General features: G+C 53.9%; 1 protein-coding gene across 1 annotated transcript in view; it reads left to right on the top strand.

The window, feature by feature from the left end:
• Positions 1-21026, top strand: part of JAKMIP3 (Janus kinase and microtubule interacting protein 3) — a 92266-nt gene that overhangs the window by 10215 nt on the left and 61025 nt on the right. The window lies entirely within an intron of this gene.

Raw genomic sequence — 21026 nt, 5'->3', positions numbered from 1 at the left:
TGTTCTCATTTTTTTTTTTTTTTTTTTTTTTTAATACCATCTGAACTTGGGACCCGGGTCTGCAGGAGGGGAGCGAGCTGCTCCTTTGTTCTCTCCTGCCAGGGTCTGCAGCCCATGTGGTCCCTCGTGCCGCCTGACACTGGGGCATTGAGGGACCCAGCAACTGGCCTTCTCCCCTTGGGGTCCCGGCCCTCAGACCCCTCCCCCTTGTCTTGTGCCAACATCCCCTGGTGGGATTGCACCTGCCTCGCTCCCTAACTCTCCATAGCACGTGCTCATTTCAAGCTGAATTTTCCGCCGGGCGCCGTCAGCTGCAGCAGTAGGTCGGCGGCACCCTGGCTGATGGTCCTTGGCCAGTGTCGCCTGCTTGTTTGTGGGCAGTCAGTGTCTGTCTTTTCAAAGCCTGGCTCGAGCGCAAGCATCTGAGTCCAGTCCGGCCTCGCTCCTGGTGGCCAAGGTGGCTCCAGGCCTCTTCTCTCACCTCCGGAGCCCAGGTGTGTGCTCTGAAGAGCGGGTGTCGCTGGCCGGGCTCTCGGGGTGATGGCGGGGCACGCCCAGCTGCTCTCTGGGTGCACACTTGGTCAGTCAATCGCAACTATGGGCCGCCCTCCCCTGCTCCTCGTGTAGAGAACCCTCTAGAACTTAAGTGTCTGTACCCCTGCCAACCTCACGAGAGCCCTCAGAGAGCAGACTCGCAGCCCGGAAGGGGGCCCGACCCGGTGACTGTGGTTCTTGGGGAGAAGCGGGAGGGGTAGGGTCTTCCTAAACTGGCGCCACCAACTGTGTCCACGCGACTCCCAGCACGTGGCCGGGCTCTGCCCACACGCGTGTGTGAAGGCCAGCCAGACCGTGTGCTGTCTGCACCCGTCCTTCCCTGTAGTAAGGGAGAGGAGCTCGTATAAGAAAAAGAACAAAGGGACACTTCTTTGAAAAGCAGCCGATAAAGGGACTTTCCTGGCCGTCCAGTGGTTAGGAGACTGCGTGCTTCCACTGCAGGGGTCACGGGTTCGATCCCTGGCTGGGGAACTAAGATCCCGCAAGCCGTGCAGCACGGCCAAAAGGCAAAGCGAAGAAGAAAAAGCAGCAGATACAGTAAAAGAGGCAGTTCTGCTGATGGCTCTTCCCCAGGAGCCGTTCCGGACTGGCCCTGCTTCCCCTGCCGCGTGCAACGCTCGGAGGACCGAGCCCGTGCTCGGTGCCCGGCTGGGCCAGAGCCTATTCACAGACCCCCAGGCTGGTCCCCGCCGCTCGCGACGCGAGAGCAGATGTTCCAGGTTGCTGCCCTGAAACGGGCTGACTGTTCGGGCCTTGGCCGCACGGCAGTTCCTGTAGCTAAAAGCTCTCTGAATTGGGGAGAATCCCTCCGTGCAGTCTCAGTCCCTCCAGGGGATGAGACCTGGGCCTCATCCCCTGGAGCCGGGGTACCCCGCCTGCGTGCGGTCAGGGGCTAGAAGGGGGGCAGATCCCCGAGGGCACGGGGGCTTCACAGAGCAGGTAGCGCAGGCTAGAGGCTCCCGTCTGGGAGGAGAGACTCTGGTTGAGCCTGGCAGCGTGTGGAGGGAGGCGGGCTGCTGGAGGGGGGTCCACGGGGGGGTCACTGTGCAGTGACCTATTTCCACGCCTCCTTCCGGGACTCTTCCTCCAGCTTTCCAGCCGACTTTGCATGAAGCTCTCAGGCTTCAGCAGGGCAGCCTGCAGACAGAAGGCTCTCCCAGCCCGGGGGGTGGGCAGGGGGCCTGCTAGGACGAATGGGACTCTGGGAGGCTGCCGTGGTCCCTGGCAGATTGGGACAGAGGCCCTTCCATGCCCGAGGACCCCAGCCTCTCCGCGGGTGTGTGACCAGGCCGCTCAGCTGCATAAACGCAAGTCAGCATTGGGCTGGTCGGTACAGTTTTCCGCCACGTTCTTTGGCACCTGTGGAGAGGGTCTTTCACGCATCAGTCAGTCCTGTATTTTCTTGGCACTAAGTTTTGATCTATTGATGGTCTTCTCAGGGTCTCTTGATGTCGGGTTAAGGTACATGGGTGACCCCCTTCTGCAGCGGGTTCTGTCGGATTTGGGATATCACGTTGTGTGGCAAGAAGGTGATGCCTTTAAGTGCAAATGGGATTCAGGGACGTGCGGTGAAACAGCCATTCGCCGGCACCGGAGTAGCGGTGGGGATCCCACCCCCCTTCCCCCCGCACGCGTGTAGGATGCTGGGGCCTTCGCGGCGTGTGCCGGGTCCACCAGCACGCTGCCTGCGAGACAGTGGACGTGAGCTGGTCTGAGGGCCGTCAGGAGAGAAGGTCCCAAAGTGTCCACCATGAGGAGAGCAGGAGGGAAGCCCAGCCTCGGGCGAGGCCCCGAAGGACCGCTGCTGCCCCTCCTGCGGGAGCAGATGGCATGGACACCCCCTGCGATGGGGTTTAGAAAGAAGGCTCGGGCCAGGTCAGCAGCCATGTGCTAGCTCCCGGGCTTGGCCAACTGTCAGTGAGCAGACTGCATCCAGCTCGCTGGAGACGCCGCCCGGCCACGTCTCAGGTGCTCACGACCCTTGGTGTGACCGAGGGGGCCGTCAAGGCGAATCACGTGGCACGGTGGGCCCATCTCTGGTGCTGACTGCCCCTCTGGTTGACCGTTCTGGCGGGGCTGGGGGCATCCCAGGCCTCTGTTTGACCTTCCCAAATGGCCGCCTGCTCCTCCATCCAGGAACCTGTCACACAGGCTTCGTGGCTGCTGAGGATGCCCGTCGTGGCTGTGCACCTGGGGACCCAGGATGGCGTTCAGGGTCCTTTGGTGTCAGGGTCCCCTCAGACCCCATATCCGCAGCCTCCCCCGGGGGTCACTGTGGTCGACAGCTGCAGGCCCTGGGGAGGCACTGGGGGACGTTTATTCCTGATCCTGGTGGCGATACCCCGTCATCACGTGGGCCGGGGGTCTGGGACGTGTCTTAGAGCTGGTGACCGGTGACGAGGCGAATTTCTCCCCCATGGTTTCTGGCTTGTGAGCACCAGCTCCCAGTTGTGTTTCAGCTGTGCCCATCTTTTCACGGCTGAGTAGTATCCCATCATATGTATATATATAAACCACATCTTCTTTATCCACTTGTCCACCTGTCGTTTCCTTTGTGCACAGCCACCTTGCTGGCTAACTGCACAGTGCCTGCAGTGACCCTGCTGTTCCCACCACCCACCCGCCCCTCGCCACCATCCACCACCAATGAGGCTGCTGCGTCCGAGGGCCCATGTCCACCAGCAGTGGGGCGCTTACCCTGCTTGATGATGAACAATCCACTTCTAGAATCCCACCCTGGGCTCCAGAAATCCATCCTGGGCATCAGAATCCCACCCTGGGTGCCAGGATCCCACCATAGGCTCCAGAATCCCACCCCGGGCTCCAGAATCCCACCCTGAGTGTCAGAATCCCACACTGGGTGCCAGAATCCCCCTGAGGCTGCCCTCCACGGCCACGGCTGGCACCAGCTCGCTGGGATGAGATCCTCCCAGAGTCCTCCCTCCCCAAGGCAGCCCCGGGACAAGGCCCGTGTGTGGGGCGTGTATTTTAGGAAGGGATCCCAGGGAACAGGAACGGGGCCGGGAAGGACAGCCAGGGAAGGGGCGTGCGGGAGGCACCACATGGGGGCTGTTGGCAGCTGGTCACTGCTGTGCACACTTCTGGGTGGACCCCCCTGGAGCCGAGCTGCGGGAGGATGGACAGAGGGACATGCATGCAGCAGGAACCCCGCGTCGCCCGGACGCTGCCTCGCTGGCTTGTCTCAGGACAGAGGGGACAGAGCACAGCACTCGCACCCCCGCTGGCACGGTGAGCTGGCACTCACCCTCCCAGCCATTGCGTGTGGCCTCCCCGGCCTGTCTGTGGCCTCACACGAGGCCATCTCTCCCTCTTCCTCACGCGGCCGGCTGTGGGCCCTGGGGCTGGGCACCCATGGCGGGAACAAGGGCAGCTGTGTCCTGTGTTTTTAACCCCCATGAAAAGGGCGTTCTGTCCAGTTCCAGCCTGGGACAAACGCCCACCTCACTGACCCGGCGTGAATGCGCCTATTCTTTCCTATGGCTTTGGACAAACGCGCCCATTAGCACCGAGCACAGTGGTGCTGTGTTTGCAGTGCACGGGTTGGTGGGGGTCCTGCAGCACAGGGAGGGGGTCGAGTGACGCCCCAGCAGGAGGACCACGCTGCGGGGCGCTCTGGGCCAGGTAGGGGTTCTGCCAGCTCCATCCTAGCACCTGCGTGTAAGCCCCGCCTCCACCCTTCCCACGGTTATTGATTGAGGGCCCAACACAGGTGCCTTGGGGCTGCTTGATGGTGAGTGTGCCTCACCGTCTGCTGCCGATGGGATTCGGACTCTTGTGAGAGCAGCAGGCGTGTGGGCGTGGTCAGGGCCTGGGCTGCAGATAGGGAATGATTTCAGGTGGAAGGCTGCTTCCACCTGGTGAAGGACCTGCTTAGCATCTGTGGGTGGAACTGCAAACTGGGGGCCGAGAAGTTAATTTCTGATGTTGCGCTTGACAGGGGCTCTGGAACTAGTTAACGCCTGGGGTTGTGTTACCTGCAGAGAGGGCACAGGTGTGCCGGGGCCCCAGGTGCGCGGTGTGCGTGGCCTCGTGAGGGCGGAGGACGGCGAGGCTCAGGTCAGCGAGCAAGGGCGCTGCCTTCCCGGGGAGGGAGGCGCCCCACACGCGCTCAGGAGGCGACGCTCAGAGACGCTGGACCCACAGGTGAAGCCGCAGAGATGCTCCCTGCTGTCCTCCTTGTGTGCTCCGTGTGTCACATGGGCTTTTATGTGGAGGCGTGTGTGGAAGGACTTATAAAACCAGCCACGTGAAGCAGTGGGGCGGGGACACACAGGTTGCTGGAAAGACATGTTTGGTCCCGATGGGAGGAGCGCTTGGAAACAGAACTTCGGCCCTGAATTCCACCGACGAGCCACCGTTCCAGCTCCAGAGGACCCAGCTTCTGTCTCGTGTCATGGTTCAGCTGCGGTGCCCGTGCTAGAACATTCTTTGGTTTTGCTGGACTTCCCCGCAGGAGGGGGCAGAGCCCTTCTTTCCCAGCCAGCTCTCTTCTGGAGGCGTCTGGTGCTGCCGGGCCCGGCGAACAGAGAGGTTGGCGTCCCAGGAGCGGGCCGGGTGGTGGTCTGGGTGAAGCGTCCGCCGGCTCACCCTGGGCCCGCAGAGGGTGCGTCTCGCCTTGATGTGCGCTGAGATTGGCCAGGTCTTCCTCCTTCCTGGAGGGAGGTTTACTGAGGATGAAGGTGTGAATGATCACCTGTCCAGGTCAGGAGGGACCTTGAAAACACCAATGTTCATGTATTTTGAAGGAAAGCCGGTGTTGTACGCGGTAACTATGGCCACACGCGGGTGATCAAGCTGTCCTGGGGAGGAAGCCAGGGGCTCCGGCCTCCGCGTCTGTCCCTCCCAGTGGGTCTGCGCTGTCCCCTCCCCGGGCCTGGAGGGCAGCCCCTCAGGGGGTCTGACCTCAAGGATGACACCGGAGCTGCCCGGTCTCCAGGAAGCTGCAAGAGGGGCCTCAGGATGGGCGTGGCGGCCGCAAGTTTGCTGCAGGGCAGAGGCAGGTGGGCAGTCGGAGCTGCGGCTCGGAGCAGGGGCCCGGCCGGGGTTCCCAGGCTCCACCACTGCCTGTGCATCCGCTCTTCCTGCCGGGCTCACGCACGGGGCTCAGATTCCAGAAGAAAGCTGACTTTACCTGGAGAACCAGAGGGTATTGGGAAGTGGACATTTTTTTTAAAGCTTTTTGTGTCAGGGTAGAGCTGCTGCTTAAGAAGTAAATGGAGTTGCTGGCGAGACAGCCAACAAAGATAGAGACTCTCTCCTTCCCACACGCCCTAGAATGCAGGATGGAAGTAATCGGAATTCTCCCCGGCTCATTTTACTGGGGAGGGAGGGAGAGGGAGAGAAAGGAGGGAGGGAGAATGGATCTGGGAGTCAGAAGAGAAAGCTGCCCCCTGCCCCCTCCCGCTCTCCCGGCCGAGCTGGGAGCCATGGGCTGTGGCTACTGGTGGGAGGGGGGCTGCTGTCCCAGGGCCAGGGGCCCGCACCTTCATGCCCACGTGCGAAAGGAAAGAGGAGGCAAGACTTTGCTGGAGGAACTGGGACTCGGCCCTGGCGCAGTGCTCAGACCCCTCCTGAGCGTGGACCGTAGCACCCACTGGCACCAAGAGGTGACCGGGGACCTTGTCTCTCTCTGCTCCCTTCGGCCGGGGAAAACATTTTAGGGAGAGTTTGAAGAGCCAGGTCTGTGCCTCTCCCTCGTTTGAGGCTTGAAATGATGTGATCCCAACTCCCAGTCAGGAGGAATGGAAAGATGGGTCCAGGCAGGTGATCCTGGGGTGGGGTGGGACGGAAGCAGACACAGGCCAGCTCCGGAAGGACAGGGAGAAAACACTGCAATTATTCGAACAGATGCAGGAAAAGCGCTTGATAAATTGCTATACCCATTCACAATTTTAAAAACAACTGTGTACTTAGCAAATTTGCAATGCAGATACATTCTTCAGCCTGATAAAGGGAACCTACCAGAATCCTGCAGCAAATGTGGTACGTAATGGGGGGCCGAGCACTTCTCTTCAAGAAAGAACACAAGAGAAAGATGCAAATATCATCACTTCTCCTTAACAGTGTGTGGAGGTCTCATCCAGCACGGGAACATGGGAGAAACAATGTGAAAGTATGAAGACGGGAAAGGAAGAGACAACAAAACTGCCCTTCTCAAGAGAATGTAGAAATGAACAACTATTGGAACAAATGAAATTTCAGCATGTTGCTGGCACAAGGTCAATATAAAAGAATCGATAGTGTTCCTGTCAGCCCTCGTCCTGCTGGTTATGTGACGACAGTGATGCCAACACACACAAATGCCTTTCATGACAGGAGTGCAAACACTTGGCACCTAAGGGATAAGTGTGCCAAAAGTTGTGCAAAACCTTTTGGAGACAATGATACAGCTTCCTTGAAAGACACTTTAAAAAGTCCTAAGTGGGCTTCCCTGGTGGCGCAGTGGTGGAGAGTCCGCCTGCCGATGCAGGGGACGCGGGTTCGTGCCCCGGTCCGGGAAGATCCCACATGCCGCGGAGCGGCTGGGCCCGTGAGCCACAACTACTGAGCCTGCGCGTCCAGAGCCTGTGCTCCCCAACGGGAGAGGCCACAGCAGTGAGAGGCCCGCGTACTGCAAAAAAAAAAAAAGTCCTAAGTAAGTGGAGGACTATACTATGTCCACGCACAAAAAGACTGCAGCACCTTACGTTCCTGCCCCAAGTGCACAGCGTTCTCGTTTCTCCACATCCTCGCCAGCACTCGTTGTGTCTGCTTTATGTGTTTTTAGTAGCCATCCTAATGGACGTGAGGTGGTGTCTGATTGCATTTCCCTGATGATTAGTGATGTTGAGCATCTTTTCACGTGCTCACTGGCTTTTTGTCTGTCTTTTTTGAAGAAATGTCTATTGTCTATGCAAGTCCTTTGCCCATTTTTTAATCTAGTTGTGTTTTTGTTGTTGAGTTTTAGGAGTTCTGTCTATATTCTAGATGCTAATCCCTTATCAGATTTATGATTTGCAAACATGTTCTCCCATTTTATGAGTTGCCTTTCTACTCTGTGGATAGTGTCTTTTGAGGCACAAATTTTTAAAAATTTTCATGAATTTCAATTTGTCCATTTTTTTCTTTTGTTACCTGTGCCTTTGGTGTCCAAGAAATCATTTTAAAGTCCAATGTCGTGAAGCTTTTGTCCTATATTTTCTTCTAAAAGTTTTATTGTTTTAGGTCTTACATTGAGGTCCTTGATCTGTTTCGAGTTAATTTTTGTATATAGTGCGAGGTAAGGTCCAACTTCATCCTTTTGCATGTGGATAGCCAGTTTTCCCAGCACTCTTTGTTGAAAAGACTATCCTTTCTCTAATGAATGGTCTTGGCACCCTTGTCAAAAATGACTTGACCACGTATGCGAGCTCTCTATTCGAGTCCATTGGTCTATGTGTCTGTCTTTAATTCACACGCTTGCTTTTAAAAATAGAAATGAAGTCATACCACACACATTTTACAGCTGGCTTTTAAAAAACTTAACACTATGTTGTTTATGTGTCTCCGTGTCAGTACGTACACTCATGCCACGTTAAAGAGTGCCGTTGTGTTGGGGTTCACGTGTGCCCCTTGTTGATGTAAATACCTGTTGGACATTTAGTGAGGCCTCCAGTTGTTCACTGGTGTGTTATGGGCGATGTTGTCATAATTATCCTTAACTGAGTTTTATTTAAGGGGCTCAGAGCAGTGCCTGGCACAGGCTAAGTGCTATAAATGTATAAAACCTGTACAAACGCCATTACGATATCACTTCCTCAGGATACATTCTTAGAAGCCACGTTTCTGGGTTAAAGCACACGCACTTTCAAAGGGTCACCACCTGCTGTCTCCCTCTCACCTGCGTGGAGCCGCCCTGAGATGGGGCCAGGCGTGGGGCCTGAGCAGACCACACAGGGTGGGGGCGTTCTTGTGTCGGGGCCCAGGCGTGCCCCTTGCAGGGTTTGGATCTTGGTCTCCAGAGCCGCAGCCCTCTCCCCATCCCCAGTTTGCATCCCGGCTCCAGCCCCTGCCAGTGGAGTGATCGTCCTAGTCTCGTGGGGCCTCGGTTCCCAGACTCCCATGCGGCCTCAGCGTCTGTCCTGCAGGGCAGTGTGTGTAAGGCCCCCGCACCCGAGTCCTGTCTCCTTGACCAGTCAGAGCAGCTGGACTCTGAGTGCCCTGCAGCTTGGAAGCCATGGAGAACCTGCCTTTTCTAGAGCACCAGCGAGGTTGCACTTTGCTTCTCCCAAACAGGGTCGTTACGGAATATGGCTGGAATGACGGAGGGCGGGCTCGTGCACTCATCCATCACACTCGTGCTGGCTGTATTTGATTCATTTCTGTGTTTTCATTCTTCAGAGTTTAATGGATACTAATGCCTTCTATCACCTCACCATTAAAACAAAAATACCCTTGACGTGGAAGTTCATATTACTGACCTTATAGCTACATGGAATCCAGAGGGGATTCTCTAAGGGAAAGGGGCCGGAGTGCCGTCCTGCAGTGCCGGACACGGAGGGGAGCATCGTGGCCAGAGCCGTCAGCATCACCCGTGCGACCTTCACTTGCCTTTTCCTGGAGGATGTGGCCAGACCAGCCGAGTCCAGGTTTCCCTCCTGTGTGAGCACAGAGAAAAGCCGCTTTCGGATTCCCATCTACACGGCATCGCTTCCCCCCGGCCCCGCCCGCGTCATCCCCACAGCCTCTGAATGGAGCACGCCCTGTGTGCGTGTAGCATCTCCAGCTCCAGCTCCAGCTCCGGAGAGCTTAGTGATCCTGCTTAGAAACGCTGGGAGCTGGTCCCTCCCCCTGGATGTAGTCACCTTGTGGTAAATTCCATCTGAAAAGAGGAGCTGAGCGCTTTGCTGAGTCACAGAACCCTCAGAGCTGACTGCACAAGCCGGGCTGAGCGCCGAGGAGCTGAGAGCACTTCCCGGGGCCAGACGAAGACGGAGGAGCTCCGGGTGTAAGCGCTTCGCTTTTGGACGCTGCAGGGCCCTGCTGTGTGCGGCTGGGCCTGAGGGCTTTTTGCAGGGGTTTATCCCGTTTGAATTCGCGTCCGCATTTAGCGTGTACGCAGATGTAGCCGGAAAGTTCACAGGGGCGGGGGAGGGGATATGCTATCTTACCTGTGCGGAGGGCATCACGGGAGAAAGCGTTCCACCTGCCTTTTGTACATTTGTGCTCCCGAGTGCTTTGGGGGAGGGCTGGGCCTGCTCCCTCAGGGTACTGGGCTTCTCTTCTTAAACACGGGGTTTCTTTGATCGGCGCTCAGAGCTGGAGCCCGTCCTCATGGCAGCTGTGGGGCGGAGGGATGCTGGCTGTGCCTGCCCTTAGTGCTGGGTGCGGCGAGCACCCCGGGCACAGCTGGGAGGCCCTGCCGGCCCCCTCGTCCTGGCTGGGGTGGGGTGAAGGGGGCTCCTGGGCCCTGTTTCCTTTTTCAATAACAGGTGTGTTCATGGCTCCCTCCTGCCCTTTGGAGGGATGCTGTCTTCTCTTTAAAACTTAATCAGGAATCACAGTCTGTGCATTGACGTTGCTTCTCGTGCCAGGAACTCAAGTGTTACAGCTTATTATCTGATTTCCAGCGTCTTTCCTTGAAAGCAGCGGGTGTTGCTGCGTCTTGTGCCTCAGTCTCTCCGGTTCGGAGGAGCCGGAGGTTGATCGGGGCTGGCAGGGTTTGGTGGAAAGAACATCACGGGGAATTTGGTCAAACGTAAACTGTTTTGATATGTACTGAGTTGTGAATGTGGCTCCCTGGGAAGCTGTGTAAGTGGGGCTACAGCTGTAAATACTGTTGCCGTTGATTCTGCCGTTGGTTCAAAACCCAGATCCAAGTTGTAGATTTGAGGATATTCTCAGTAGATCTAAGCCTTTGAACAGATCAGTTGTAAACTCCAGCCTAGTTCCCGAGGGGCGCAGCACAGCAGAAAAGGAGAGCTGGCCGTGGCGTGGCTTTCGTTTCTCTCTACAGCATTGCCAGCGCAAGGCCGGCCTTCATATTAGCTGCTCTGGGGATTTCAGAAAGTAGATAAATGCATAGAGGATGGGGCATTCATTCCTAAGGCCGAGGCCCATGTGCATCTGTATCTAAGCCTTCTTTCCTTGGTTCTGGGATGCTCTGAGGGCTCACCTATTAAATCCAAGCACCACATGCACCTGACTCGGTCCTGTTACCCGGCAGACGACCCTGGGAAGACCCACCACCTTGAGATCCTACCTGACAATATGGGGCCAACCGGGTGGCAGTCCCGTGGCCAGGGAGCTGGGGAAGAAGGAAGAGCTCCTCGTCAGCCCCCGGATCGTGGAACTCGCTGCCGCGAGAGAAGCGTGAGCGTCCTGCCGACGCTCTCGGAGGCTGATCTGGACCGTGGGCTCCTGTGAACTGGGGATCCCATTCAGGGCAGATGCCACATCTTTTTGGTTTTCCCTGCTCCTTAGTTTCCAGACAATCAAACCAGATGTGAAGTGGGTGGCGATGTTGCGTTTCCACTCAGACCTCGAAACGGGCCTGTCCAGCACAGGATTGGGAAAGTCCAGGACTCGGGCCACAGCGACAGTACCTCTTTTTGAGGCTGTCATCCCCAGTCTTCCTCCTTCGAGCAGGTGCGTTTTCTGCCTCAGAGGCGCCGGCTGTGGGTCCCGCACCCCATGGCCAGCTGTGCTTCAGAGCCCCAGGCCCACGTGCTGCCCGCCCTGCCCCCACCCTCCACAGGCCTGCCCTGTTGGGTGCTCGCGAGGCCCTCGGGCGCTGGGCTGGTACTTGCCGCCCCTTAGACACCTCAGGCGGACACGTGAGGACAGACCCGTGGTCGTCGCTTTCCACGCGGCACAGCCGACAGGTGGTGGACGGGGCGAGTCGTGGGAAACCACACCAGAGCCACAGAGGATGGGGTCAAGGGCAGCCTGGCTCAAAGCGAAGCCCAGTCCTGGCGGAGGGAAGGCGTTCCACACTGGGGCTCCTGTCCCACTCAGGATGGAGGCTGGGACTTGACAGGGAGGTCCGGAAGGTTCAAGGCCGAGAGACCTCGTGGATTCAGGTAACCTTCATGCAGTGTGGACTGGTGCTTTTGAGGTTGCAGCTGCACCTGTCAGCAGCTCCCTGCTAGGTGAGCGTTATCCCACCCCGAGGGGCATTTTCCGTGCCCTGTGAGCTGACTTACAGTCTCTCTGAGCCGCTGCCTTTCCTAGAACTCTGCCTCCCTGGTGGTTGGTTGACCCAGTATGACTTTGGCTTTGAAGAACCACCCGGGCCTTCCTGCCTGGGAGAACGCTGTGTGCGCGTCCGCCGGTGGTGGGCGGTGGGCACTGGGGCAGGGGGACAAGGCCGGGGGAGGAGGCTGGTGGTCTGGAGGGGCGTGTGTCTGCGTCATGCTACTGGGTGTCATCTGAGCTCCGGCACTCCCTCTGGGTGATGGGGGTGGGTCGGAACAGGAAGGGCGTTGGAACCCGTCACATTCATGCTGAGGTCCCCCCAGACAGACCTTTCTGTAGGTCGTTTGTCTTCTGGAGATGGACTCCGTTCAGGAAGAGTCGGACAATTTCTAAAGCACAGAGGGGCGTTGCCACGCTTTTGCACGTTTAGTCTGAGGTTCATCTGAGGGCAGGCCCCCTGGTGTTGTAGCTGATGCATGTACTTCAGAGTTTTATTAAAAAGCAGAATTGGCTTGTACTGTGCTCTGATCTCAGGGCAGAAAAGGCAAAACCCAAGGCCAGAAGGACCTTCTGGCGGCGTTTACCAGACGGAGAGGCAGGGACTCGGGGTTCACCATGCCCATTGCTGCCGCTTCTCCACGTGGGCCTCCGTGGGATCAGGCTCCACGGGACACGGGGGTGGGGGACAGTCTCAGCCAACGGGAGAGTCCACAGCCTGCCCAGCGCCCCAGAGAGGGACCTGGCAAGCTGCCGATGGCCCACTGATGACGTGCCATTGTAGTGCGTGCCCCCGCCCCCGTGGGTGTATCCACCCAGAATCGCCTGTGTAAACAGGGCTGTCATCCTCTGAAAGTGCTTCTTGCTGCCCTACTGCTTTTTAAACTCTTTCGGCCATTGATTCCCATGCATCGCCTCTGCTCTGTGAAGCAGAGCTGCCTACCCTAGAAGACCTTCCATTGACTTTCATTCCTTCATTCATTTATTGTTATTTTCCTGTTCGTCCAAAGGAAGGGGAACCCAGCTCTGAAACTGGCCTTAGCACCTACCTTTTCACATTTTCAGGGATGTTAGTTTAATTTAAGAAGAGCCCCAGAGCCCCACGCGGGCTTCCTCATCGTGGTGGTGTCTTGGCACCAGGTTGGGGCGAGTGTAATATTTGCTGGAGAAAACCTGGAGAAGACAGAGGAGGTGGCTTCTTCTGTGACAGGCAAGGCTCAGAAACACAGGCACCAGGTCCACACCTGGTGACGAGGGAGGAGTGGTTTCCTCCCCATCCAGGGAGCCCCCAGGCCACCCAGCATCCGCCCGTCACAATCGTGAGCCGCCGCTCAGGGCCCTGGTGGGACAGTGATGCCTTCTGAGCTCCAGAAGACCATCGGCTGTGTTTTCTTTATGAAACAGGCTTTGTGGTTTTGTTTAGTTTTTTTGTTTGTTTGTTTTTTAATTTTTAAAATTTATTTATTTTTGATTGTGTTGGGTCTTCGTTTCTGTGCGAGGGCTTTCTCTAGTTCTGGCGAGCAGGGGCCACTCTTCATCGCGGTGCGAGGGCCTCTCACTGTCGCGGACTCTCTTGTTGTGGAGCACAGGCTCCAGACGCGCAGGCTCAGTAATTGTGGCTCACGGGCCCAGGTGCTCCGCGGCCTGTGGGATCTTCCCAGACCAGGGCTCGAACCCGTGTCCCCTGCATTGGCAGGCAGATTCTCAACCACTGCGCCACCAGGGAAGCCCTGTGGTTTTGTTTTTTAATATTTATTTCTTTATTTGGTTGCACCGGGTCCGAGTTGCAGCAGGCAGGCTCCTTAGTTGCAGCTCTCCTGCTCCTTAGTTGCAACATGTGGGCTCCTTAGTTGTGGCTCGCGTGTGGGATCTAGCTCTCCGACCAGGATCGAGCCCAGGCCCCCTGCATTGGGAGCTTAAGAGTCATATCCACTGTGCCACCAATGGGTAAGTCCCTATGAAACGGTTTTGTTATTTTTAATTTCATAAAACAAATACATTCTCATTATGGGAACTTCAAAAATATCTAGAAAAGAAAAAAGATAAAAAATAATCACATTCTTCCAAGGTAAATTATTACCCACAAGGCAAACTATTAAAATTTTGGAATATCTTCCTTTTCCTTTTTTCTGTTTTTTTTACATTTTTATGATCATCCTATCAATTACAGTTTTGTCTTCTGTCTCTTCCCCTTACATGAGATACTCATTTTCCCTTTTAGAATAATTCTTATTAAGCATGGTATTTCCTTGGGCAGCAACTTAATTCATAGGTATTGAGGTTCTTTTCAGGTTTTCACTATTATAAATAACATAGCATTGAACATTTCTGAGCGTAAAGTTTTCTCTGTATTTAGAATGACGTCTTTGGGATAGAATCCGAGATATGAAATTCCTAGGTTAAAAGTTAGCAGCACTTTTAAGATTTAAAATTTCATATCATCATATTGTTTTCCAAAAGAACCATACCAGTTAACCTGTCTCATCAGTGATACCAAAACCACCAATTAGCATATTATGTATGGCTTTGAAACTTCTTTTTTGAATGGTGAAATAGGATACGTTTTGACAGGTATACGCCTGCCAAGCCGTCTCCACAGTCAAGATGGTGAACGTGACCATCACAGCTGAAGTTTTCTTTCGTCTTTGCATCCCTTCCTTCCTATTCCCCCTGACAACGCACCATGTCGCCAGGCAACCACCGATCTGTTTCTGTCATTATAGACTAGCTTATATTTTCTAGAATTGCATTTAAATGCAATTATATAGTATGTTTCTATTTAGATCTAACCTTTTCCACTCCGCATAATTGTTTTGAGATTTATTGTTGCATGTATCAATAGTTTATTATTATTATTTTTTTTGCTGAGCAGTATTCCATTGTATGGATGTACCCTAGTTTGGTGCCTGGATTTTGGGTTGCTTCCATTACAAAGGAAGCTACTAGGAGCATTCCTGTGCAAATCTCTGTACAGACACATGCTTCCAGTCCCCTTGGGCAGACACCCAGGCTGGATGATATTGTAGGTGTGTGTTTAACTTTTTAAGAAACTAGCAAAGTGTTTTCCAAAGTGGTTGAACCATTTGCATTGCCACCAGCATGTCTGAGAGGTCCCGGTCTCCCTCACCCTCGCCAGCACTTGGTGTGGGCAGGCTCCTTGTTTTAGCCATTCCAATAGGTGTGCAGTGGTCTTTCTGTCTCTTTTTCTCCTGATCAGTCTTTGCAGAGATTGGTCAGTATTATTATTTTCAAAAACCCTTTCATTAATTTTTTCTCTTGTGTATCTGTCTTCAAATTTATTGATTCCTAACATCCTTATTATTTCTATTCTGCTTACTTTGCATTTACTTTATTGTAATTTTTCTATGTTTTTAAAATGGAAGTCTACACTAGGGTTAGATTATGATTGGAGATAGTTATTATTTTCTAATACAAGCATTTACTGGCATAATTCTTCTCTCTTACCACTTTAGTTGTGTCCAGAATGTTTTGATATATCATGTTTTTATTTTCATTCAGTTCAAAATATTTTTCTAATTTCTCCTTTCACCTATGGGTTATTTAGAAGTGTGTTTTTAAAATTTCCAAGTATTAAGTTTTTCCTTGATATCCTTGTATTATATATTTCTAGTTCAGTTTCTTTGGGGCTACTTTGAATCATTTCAGTTATTTTAGCTTTGTTGAGATCTGTTTTATTGCCTCGTATATAGATTGTCTGGATGAATGCTTTATGTGCACCTGAAAGCACTACGTGTTCTGCTGTTGCTAGGCAGTGTATCCTACTGTGTGAGGAACTGCCAGACGTTGGCCAAAGCAGCTGAACCATTTTGCATTCCCACCAACAGTACACAAGGGCTCCAATTTATCCGCATCTTCACCGGGACTTATTATTTTCTGTTTTGTGTTGTTTGCTTTCGGGTTTTTTAAAAATTTGTTTATTTTATTTTTGACTGCGCTGGGTCTTTGTTGCTGCGCACGGGCTTTCTCTACTTGTGGCGAGTGGGGGCTATACTTTGTTGCGGTGTGCGGGCTTCTCGTTGCGGTGGCTTCTCTTGTTGTGAAGCATGGGCCCTAGGCGCTCGGGCTCAGTAGTTGTGGCTCACGGGCTCAGTAGTTGTGGCTCGTGGGCTCTGGAGCGCAGGCTCAGTAGTTGTGGCACACGGGCTCAGTAGTTGTGGCTCGTGGGCTCTGGAGCACAGGCTCAGTAGTTGTGGCACACAGGCTTAGTTGCACCGTGGCACATGGGATCTTCCTGGACCAGGGCTCGAACCCGTGTCCCCTGCATTGGCAGGCAGATTCTTAACCAATGCGCCACCAGGGAAGTCCCATGTTTTATTAATTTTGAACAGTCCTCTGTCATTTTGTTTCTTTATACATTTTTTTCACCTGTTCTCTGTCCCTGTTTACTCTGTGACCCCACCTGTATATATGTTAGGCTGCTCGATATTGCCTGACAGTTTTAGAGACTGTTTTGTTTTATTTTTTCTTTCTGTGTTTCATACTGGATACTTTCCATTGGCCTATCTTCCTGTTCACTGAGTCTTTTCCTCAGTGCTGTCAATTCCACTGATGAGCGAGTCAAAGAATTCTTCACCTCTGAAAGCATGTTTATTATTACTTATGTGCCCATTTGAGCCTTTCTTATAGTTTCCATTTCTCTGCTGTAGTTCTCCATCTTTTCATCCACGTTGTCCACCTTTTCCACTAGACGCTTCAACATAAGAATTGGAGTTACTTAAATTTTCTGTCCGGCAGTTGCAACAACTTAGCATCTCTGAATCTGGTTCTATTGAGTGCTTTATTTGTTGACAGTGGGTTGTTTTCCTTGCTTTTTTCTGAGTCTCATAATTTTTGATTAAATGTCAGACATTGTCTGTGGAAGAACAGTGGGGGCTGAGGGAAAAAATATCCTGCCCAGAAATGGGCACGTCTCTTCTTGGGTTAGGGTGTGGGTTTGAGGCAACCCAGGCAGGAGCAGTGTGGCTCAGGGTGTGTTGTTTCTGTTGTTACCCTCCAGTGGTGGTGGCCTCGTGCTGTGTGCAGTGTGGTGCCCGGGAGTTGGAGGGGTTATTCTGTGTTCCCACTCCACGCTTAGCTTTTGGTGCTCTGCACACCTACACCGCAGAAGGGTCTCTTTCTGCACCCTGGCCCCTCACCCAGCACTGGACTGCTGTTGCTTGTACCCAGTGCAAGCTTGTTTGGGGGAGGGGGGTCTTCATTCTTCTGGTCCAGCCTTAGAGGAATCAAGGCCCATGTGACTGAACTTGAGGGGGGTCTTCTCAGCCTTCCCACCACTTCCCCCAGCCGCCGGGCTCTGCTTTGTGTCACTGCAGGATCCTGAACCCCAGGGCCTCCCTCTCCTTCCCCAGGAGCAGGTGTTTTTGGCTTCCACTCTTACCCTAGAGGCAGGGGTGTTCTCCTAGTTCCCGGGCAGAAGGGAAAGAGGGGCTTTCCTCTCACCCTCTCCCTGTGACCCTGAGGACAAGCGGGTTTGCTGCTCTCCTCCTAGTGGCGTAAGGCTTCTGCTCTGCCTGGAAGAGGGGCCTGGAATCGGGGAGTGTCTGGTTCCCTCCCAGCGGCAGCCACCTGCTCCTGCATCCTGCACCACAGGGTCAGGGTGCGGGGGGAGCGGAACCCCTCCAGCCTCTGTCCCGCCCTCAGCCTTCCTCAAACTTGGGCTCCAGCAATTCCAGACTGACGTGCCAACCCACATTCAGCCCTTGGAAACATGTTGAAATTGGAGCCGATTTCTTCTTCCCCCTCATCTCTGCCAGAGGTAAACCAGCTCCGGTGCCTCTGTTCCCTTGGATGGGCTTCTCACCGTCTGGTTCTCTTGGGACCTAAATTTTTCTGGGCCCAAAGAAAGATATGATTTGGTAGATTGTGTGGTGGCTGTTTCTCATTCTCAGGATGGGAGGAACATTCTCTCGTGATTTTCTACATCTTAAGCAGAGGAAGTTTTCTCATGTGTTTTTAAAATCACTTTTCTTTCCTTTTTTGCAAATTATCTCTTGATACTTACCTGTTTATCTTGTGACTTAGTGTTGCCATTGAGTTTCACCGTCTCCTAATATAGTAAAGACACTTTTTTGTTGTATTCACTGCAAATATCGTTTCGACTCGTTTTTAGCTTCTTAATTGCATCACACTGGTAATAAAGAGATGTGAAATTTTAATGCAGTGGAATCTTGATCTTTCCTTGTGTGAATTCCTTTTATCTTCTTTAAGCCTAGAAAATCCTCTCTCCAGAGCTTTGAGAAATGCTCCTTTCTACTCTCCCCACTAGTATTAATGACTTGATTTTTCACCCTTAATTCTCTTAATCCATTTAGAATTTTATGTTAGAAAGTCAGTATTCCGTAGATTGATTTCCTTTCAGCTAATCATCCCGGTACTTATGAATGATACTCTTCCCCTTGTCGTTGAATATAATGTATTATGTTCTCGCATGTAACGTAGGGCCTATTTCTGAACCACGAAATCTTTTTCAGTCACCTGGCTATTCATGAGATCGGGTTTTCTTCTTCTTAGTAAAGTTACACGTTTAGACTAAAGAAATTATTTTTCTGTTGGAGAAACATTTGCCACGTTTCTCCCAGGCCCATGTCAAACTGCTCTCAGAGCAGCTCGGTCAGAAGCCTCGGAGTGTGGTGGAGAGGACTCGGTCCTCTCGCTCCCGCTGCCGGGCCTCCGTGGAGACTGACACGTAACATGGTCACCGAGTTGCCGTGTGGCCCGAGCTGCCATCGTGACCTCGGTGCCGTCCAGCCCTCCAGGCCGTCAGGTTAGGTGTGCACAGCGGTGCTCAGTCCTCACGGGGACATCGGCCCGAGGGGCCGGGGATGCAGGGCAGTTGCAGGAGGACGTGGCCCGAATGCCCGCAGTCTCACCCGGCCACATCGCCTGCTCCCTCCCCGCTCACATGGTGGCCTCAGGGAGGGGGGAGGGACTTCCTTGTGACCAGGGGACCGAGGAAGAGAGGGCGCGGGCCTGGTGCACCGGTGGTTCTGCCGAAAGTGGACACTGCAGCCCTTCAGCCCCTTGGGGGGAGGGGGCGGCAGGCGTTAAGCCAGAGTGCACCTGCTGGCTCCCCTGCGTCCTGGGGCCGCGTCCCCGCTCACTCGGTTTGTTGGTAGAATTCACTTCCTTGTTGTCCTGGGACCCACGTCCCTGTCCTCTTGTGCTGTGTGACCTGAGGCCACTCTGAGCCCCTGGAGGCCGTGTCCGCCCTGGCTGGGGCTGCTCTCTCCACCTCAGGGCCAGCAACGTGGCCTAGTCTTCCTCAGGTCGGTCTCCTGACCTCAGCTGGGAAAGGCCCTCTGCCTTGAGGACTCATGTGGTTAGCTGCGGCCGCAGGGATGATCGGACAATCTCCTCATCTCAGAGTCCTTAACCTTCACCACTCTGGCAAAACCCCTTCTGCCGTGGAAGGTGATGTGTTCACGGGATCCGGGACTATGACGTGGACAGTGTCGGGACGTTATCTGCCTCTCACGCTGGGTGCCCACAGCTTAACCACGACCCTCTTCCCCAAGCGAATACAGTCTGTTTTGCTGGGACGAATAGTCATGTTTCTAAGAAATCTTATATTTAAGAAACAAAAATAAGCAAATAAATAGTTTTCATGCATAAAATGTCAGGGAGCTGAAACTTTCGGGTTTACAATAACAGTGTCAGTTTCCTACAAAAATCTCACTAATGACTGTACTTTGTAAGTGTATTTTTTTACTGATAAACAGTATATACTCGTTAATCAAGAGAGACAAAACCAAGCCTGAATTTCTGGAGCAGATTCTAAGCAAGGGAGTTCGTGTCCATAGCACAAGGTTCCAGGACCTTCTGGGTGTATTGCAGTTGGCTCGACAGCTGCTGGAGGGAACGAAGCAACAGCACCTCCTGAGAGCTGGGCGGGGCGTGGAACGCCCGGTCTGTGTGCAATGCTGGTTCCCAGGCAGCCTGCCCACCGCACACACCTCAGCTTCCTGTTTTCAAACTCCTGCTGTCAGAGAAAGCGCATCATTAATTGGGTGTTTTAGATGCTATTCTGAGCAAGTTTCCTTTTTTTCCCCTAAAGAGCTATTTTAGGAGTAAAACGCCTCTGGTTCGGGGCAGAGCTGTCCTCTCTCTGCCTGCACTGACGTGGCGGGTCCCCCTGGGCTGCCGTCAGGACCGCCCTGGCCCCTTGCTCAGTGTCGTACCCACCCCCCATGCATCTACGGACACACGTACATCTTTCTCGTACCTCTGACAGAGAACACTCCTTACCAACCAGCATAGCATTTCCCCTAAATTATGTCACAGAACACTAGTTCTGAGCCGTGTTCCGTGAACAAAGCGTTTCCTGAATTCCTCTAATGGCAGCTATAGAGTAACTGGTAGTCGACTTGTCCTACTACCAGGAAATACCTCTAAACCGTACGGGAGAGTGAGCCAGGCGTTAACCTGTGGCCAGAGCAGAACTTGGGGGCCTAGAGAGGGGAAGACACGGGGTGCCCCGGGTGACGCCCCGTCCTCTGACTGGCACTTTCCCATGGAGGGAACGGGAGTCTGGGTGGGGGAGGGGACCCACCGTGTGGCCATCTCACTGTGACCACGAGGCCAAGCCCGTCGTCCTGCCCACGGCCTCTGGGCATCCACGGTGTGAGGTGCTTGTTTACATCTCTGCCCGCTTCCCCCCGGGTGGTCCGTCTGTATCTAGTTCGTTGTCAGAGTTCTTCCCGTGCTCTGGACAGTCCTCGGTGAGCGGGTGTTTAGACGTCTTCTCTGAGCCGGTGGTTTGCCTTTTCCCTCTCCTTTGTCCTCGATACAGTCCCAGCTACCCAGTTTTCCTTTATGGGCAGTGCTGTTTGTGTCCTGATAAGAAATCTGTGCGTTTCCAAGGTCATGAAGCCCCACTAGGTTTTCCTCTAGAGGATGGCTGTTTCACCTCTCATGTTTATTTCTGCAGCCCGTGGGAAAGTGGTATTTTGTCTGCAGTGTGAGGTAGGTGCTGTGTAGACCCCCTGTGGGCGCCCAGGCAGCAGAAGGGCCATCCTCCCCCAGCCATCGTGGTGTCCCTTCATCACACGGGTGACGGTACCCGTGTTGGCCCGCCCAGCCTGCCCCTTTGACCACAGCCTGTTCTTGTCCCACTGCCACCTCCCCATCTTTATTCAGACCCTCAGAAGGTCCAGTCCTGGTAGAGTGTGCATCCTCCAGGTCTGCCTCCATCTCTAGCTGCCTCAGTGGCCCTTGACCCTGCCGTTCCACCCAGCATAGGACCAGCTGGGGCAGGGCACGTGGGTCAGCAAGGCCTTCTG

Source organism: Neophocaena asiaeorientalis, unplaced genomic scaffold (assembly GCF_003031525.2).
Source record: "Neophocaena asiaeorientalis asiaeorientalis breed wild unplaced genomic scaffold, Neophocaena_asiaeorientalis_V1.1 scaffold356, whole genome shotgun sequence".
In the NCBI taxonomy this organism is placed as follows: Eukaryota; Metazoa; Chordata; class Mammalia; order Artiodactyla; family Phocoenidae; genus Neophocaena; species Neophocaena asiaeorientalis.
The sequence above is the reverse complement of the archived record's forward strand: the minus strand, read 5'-3'. Positions and strand labels throughout refer to the sequence as shown.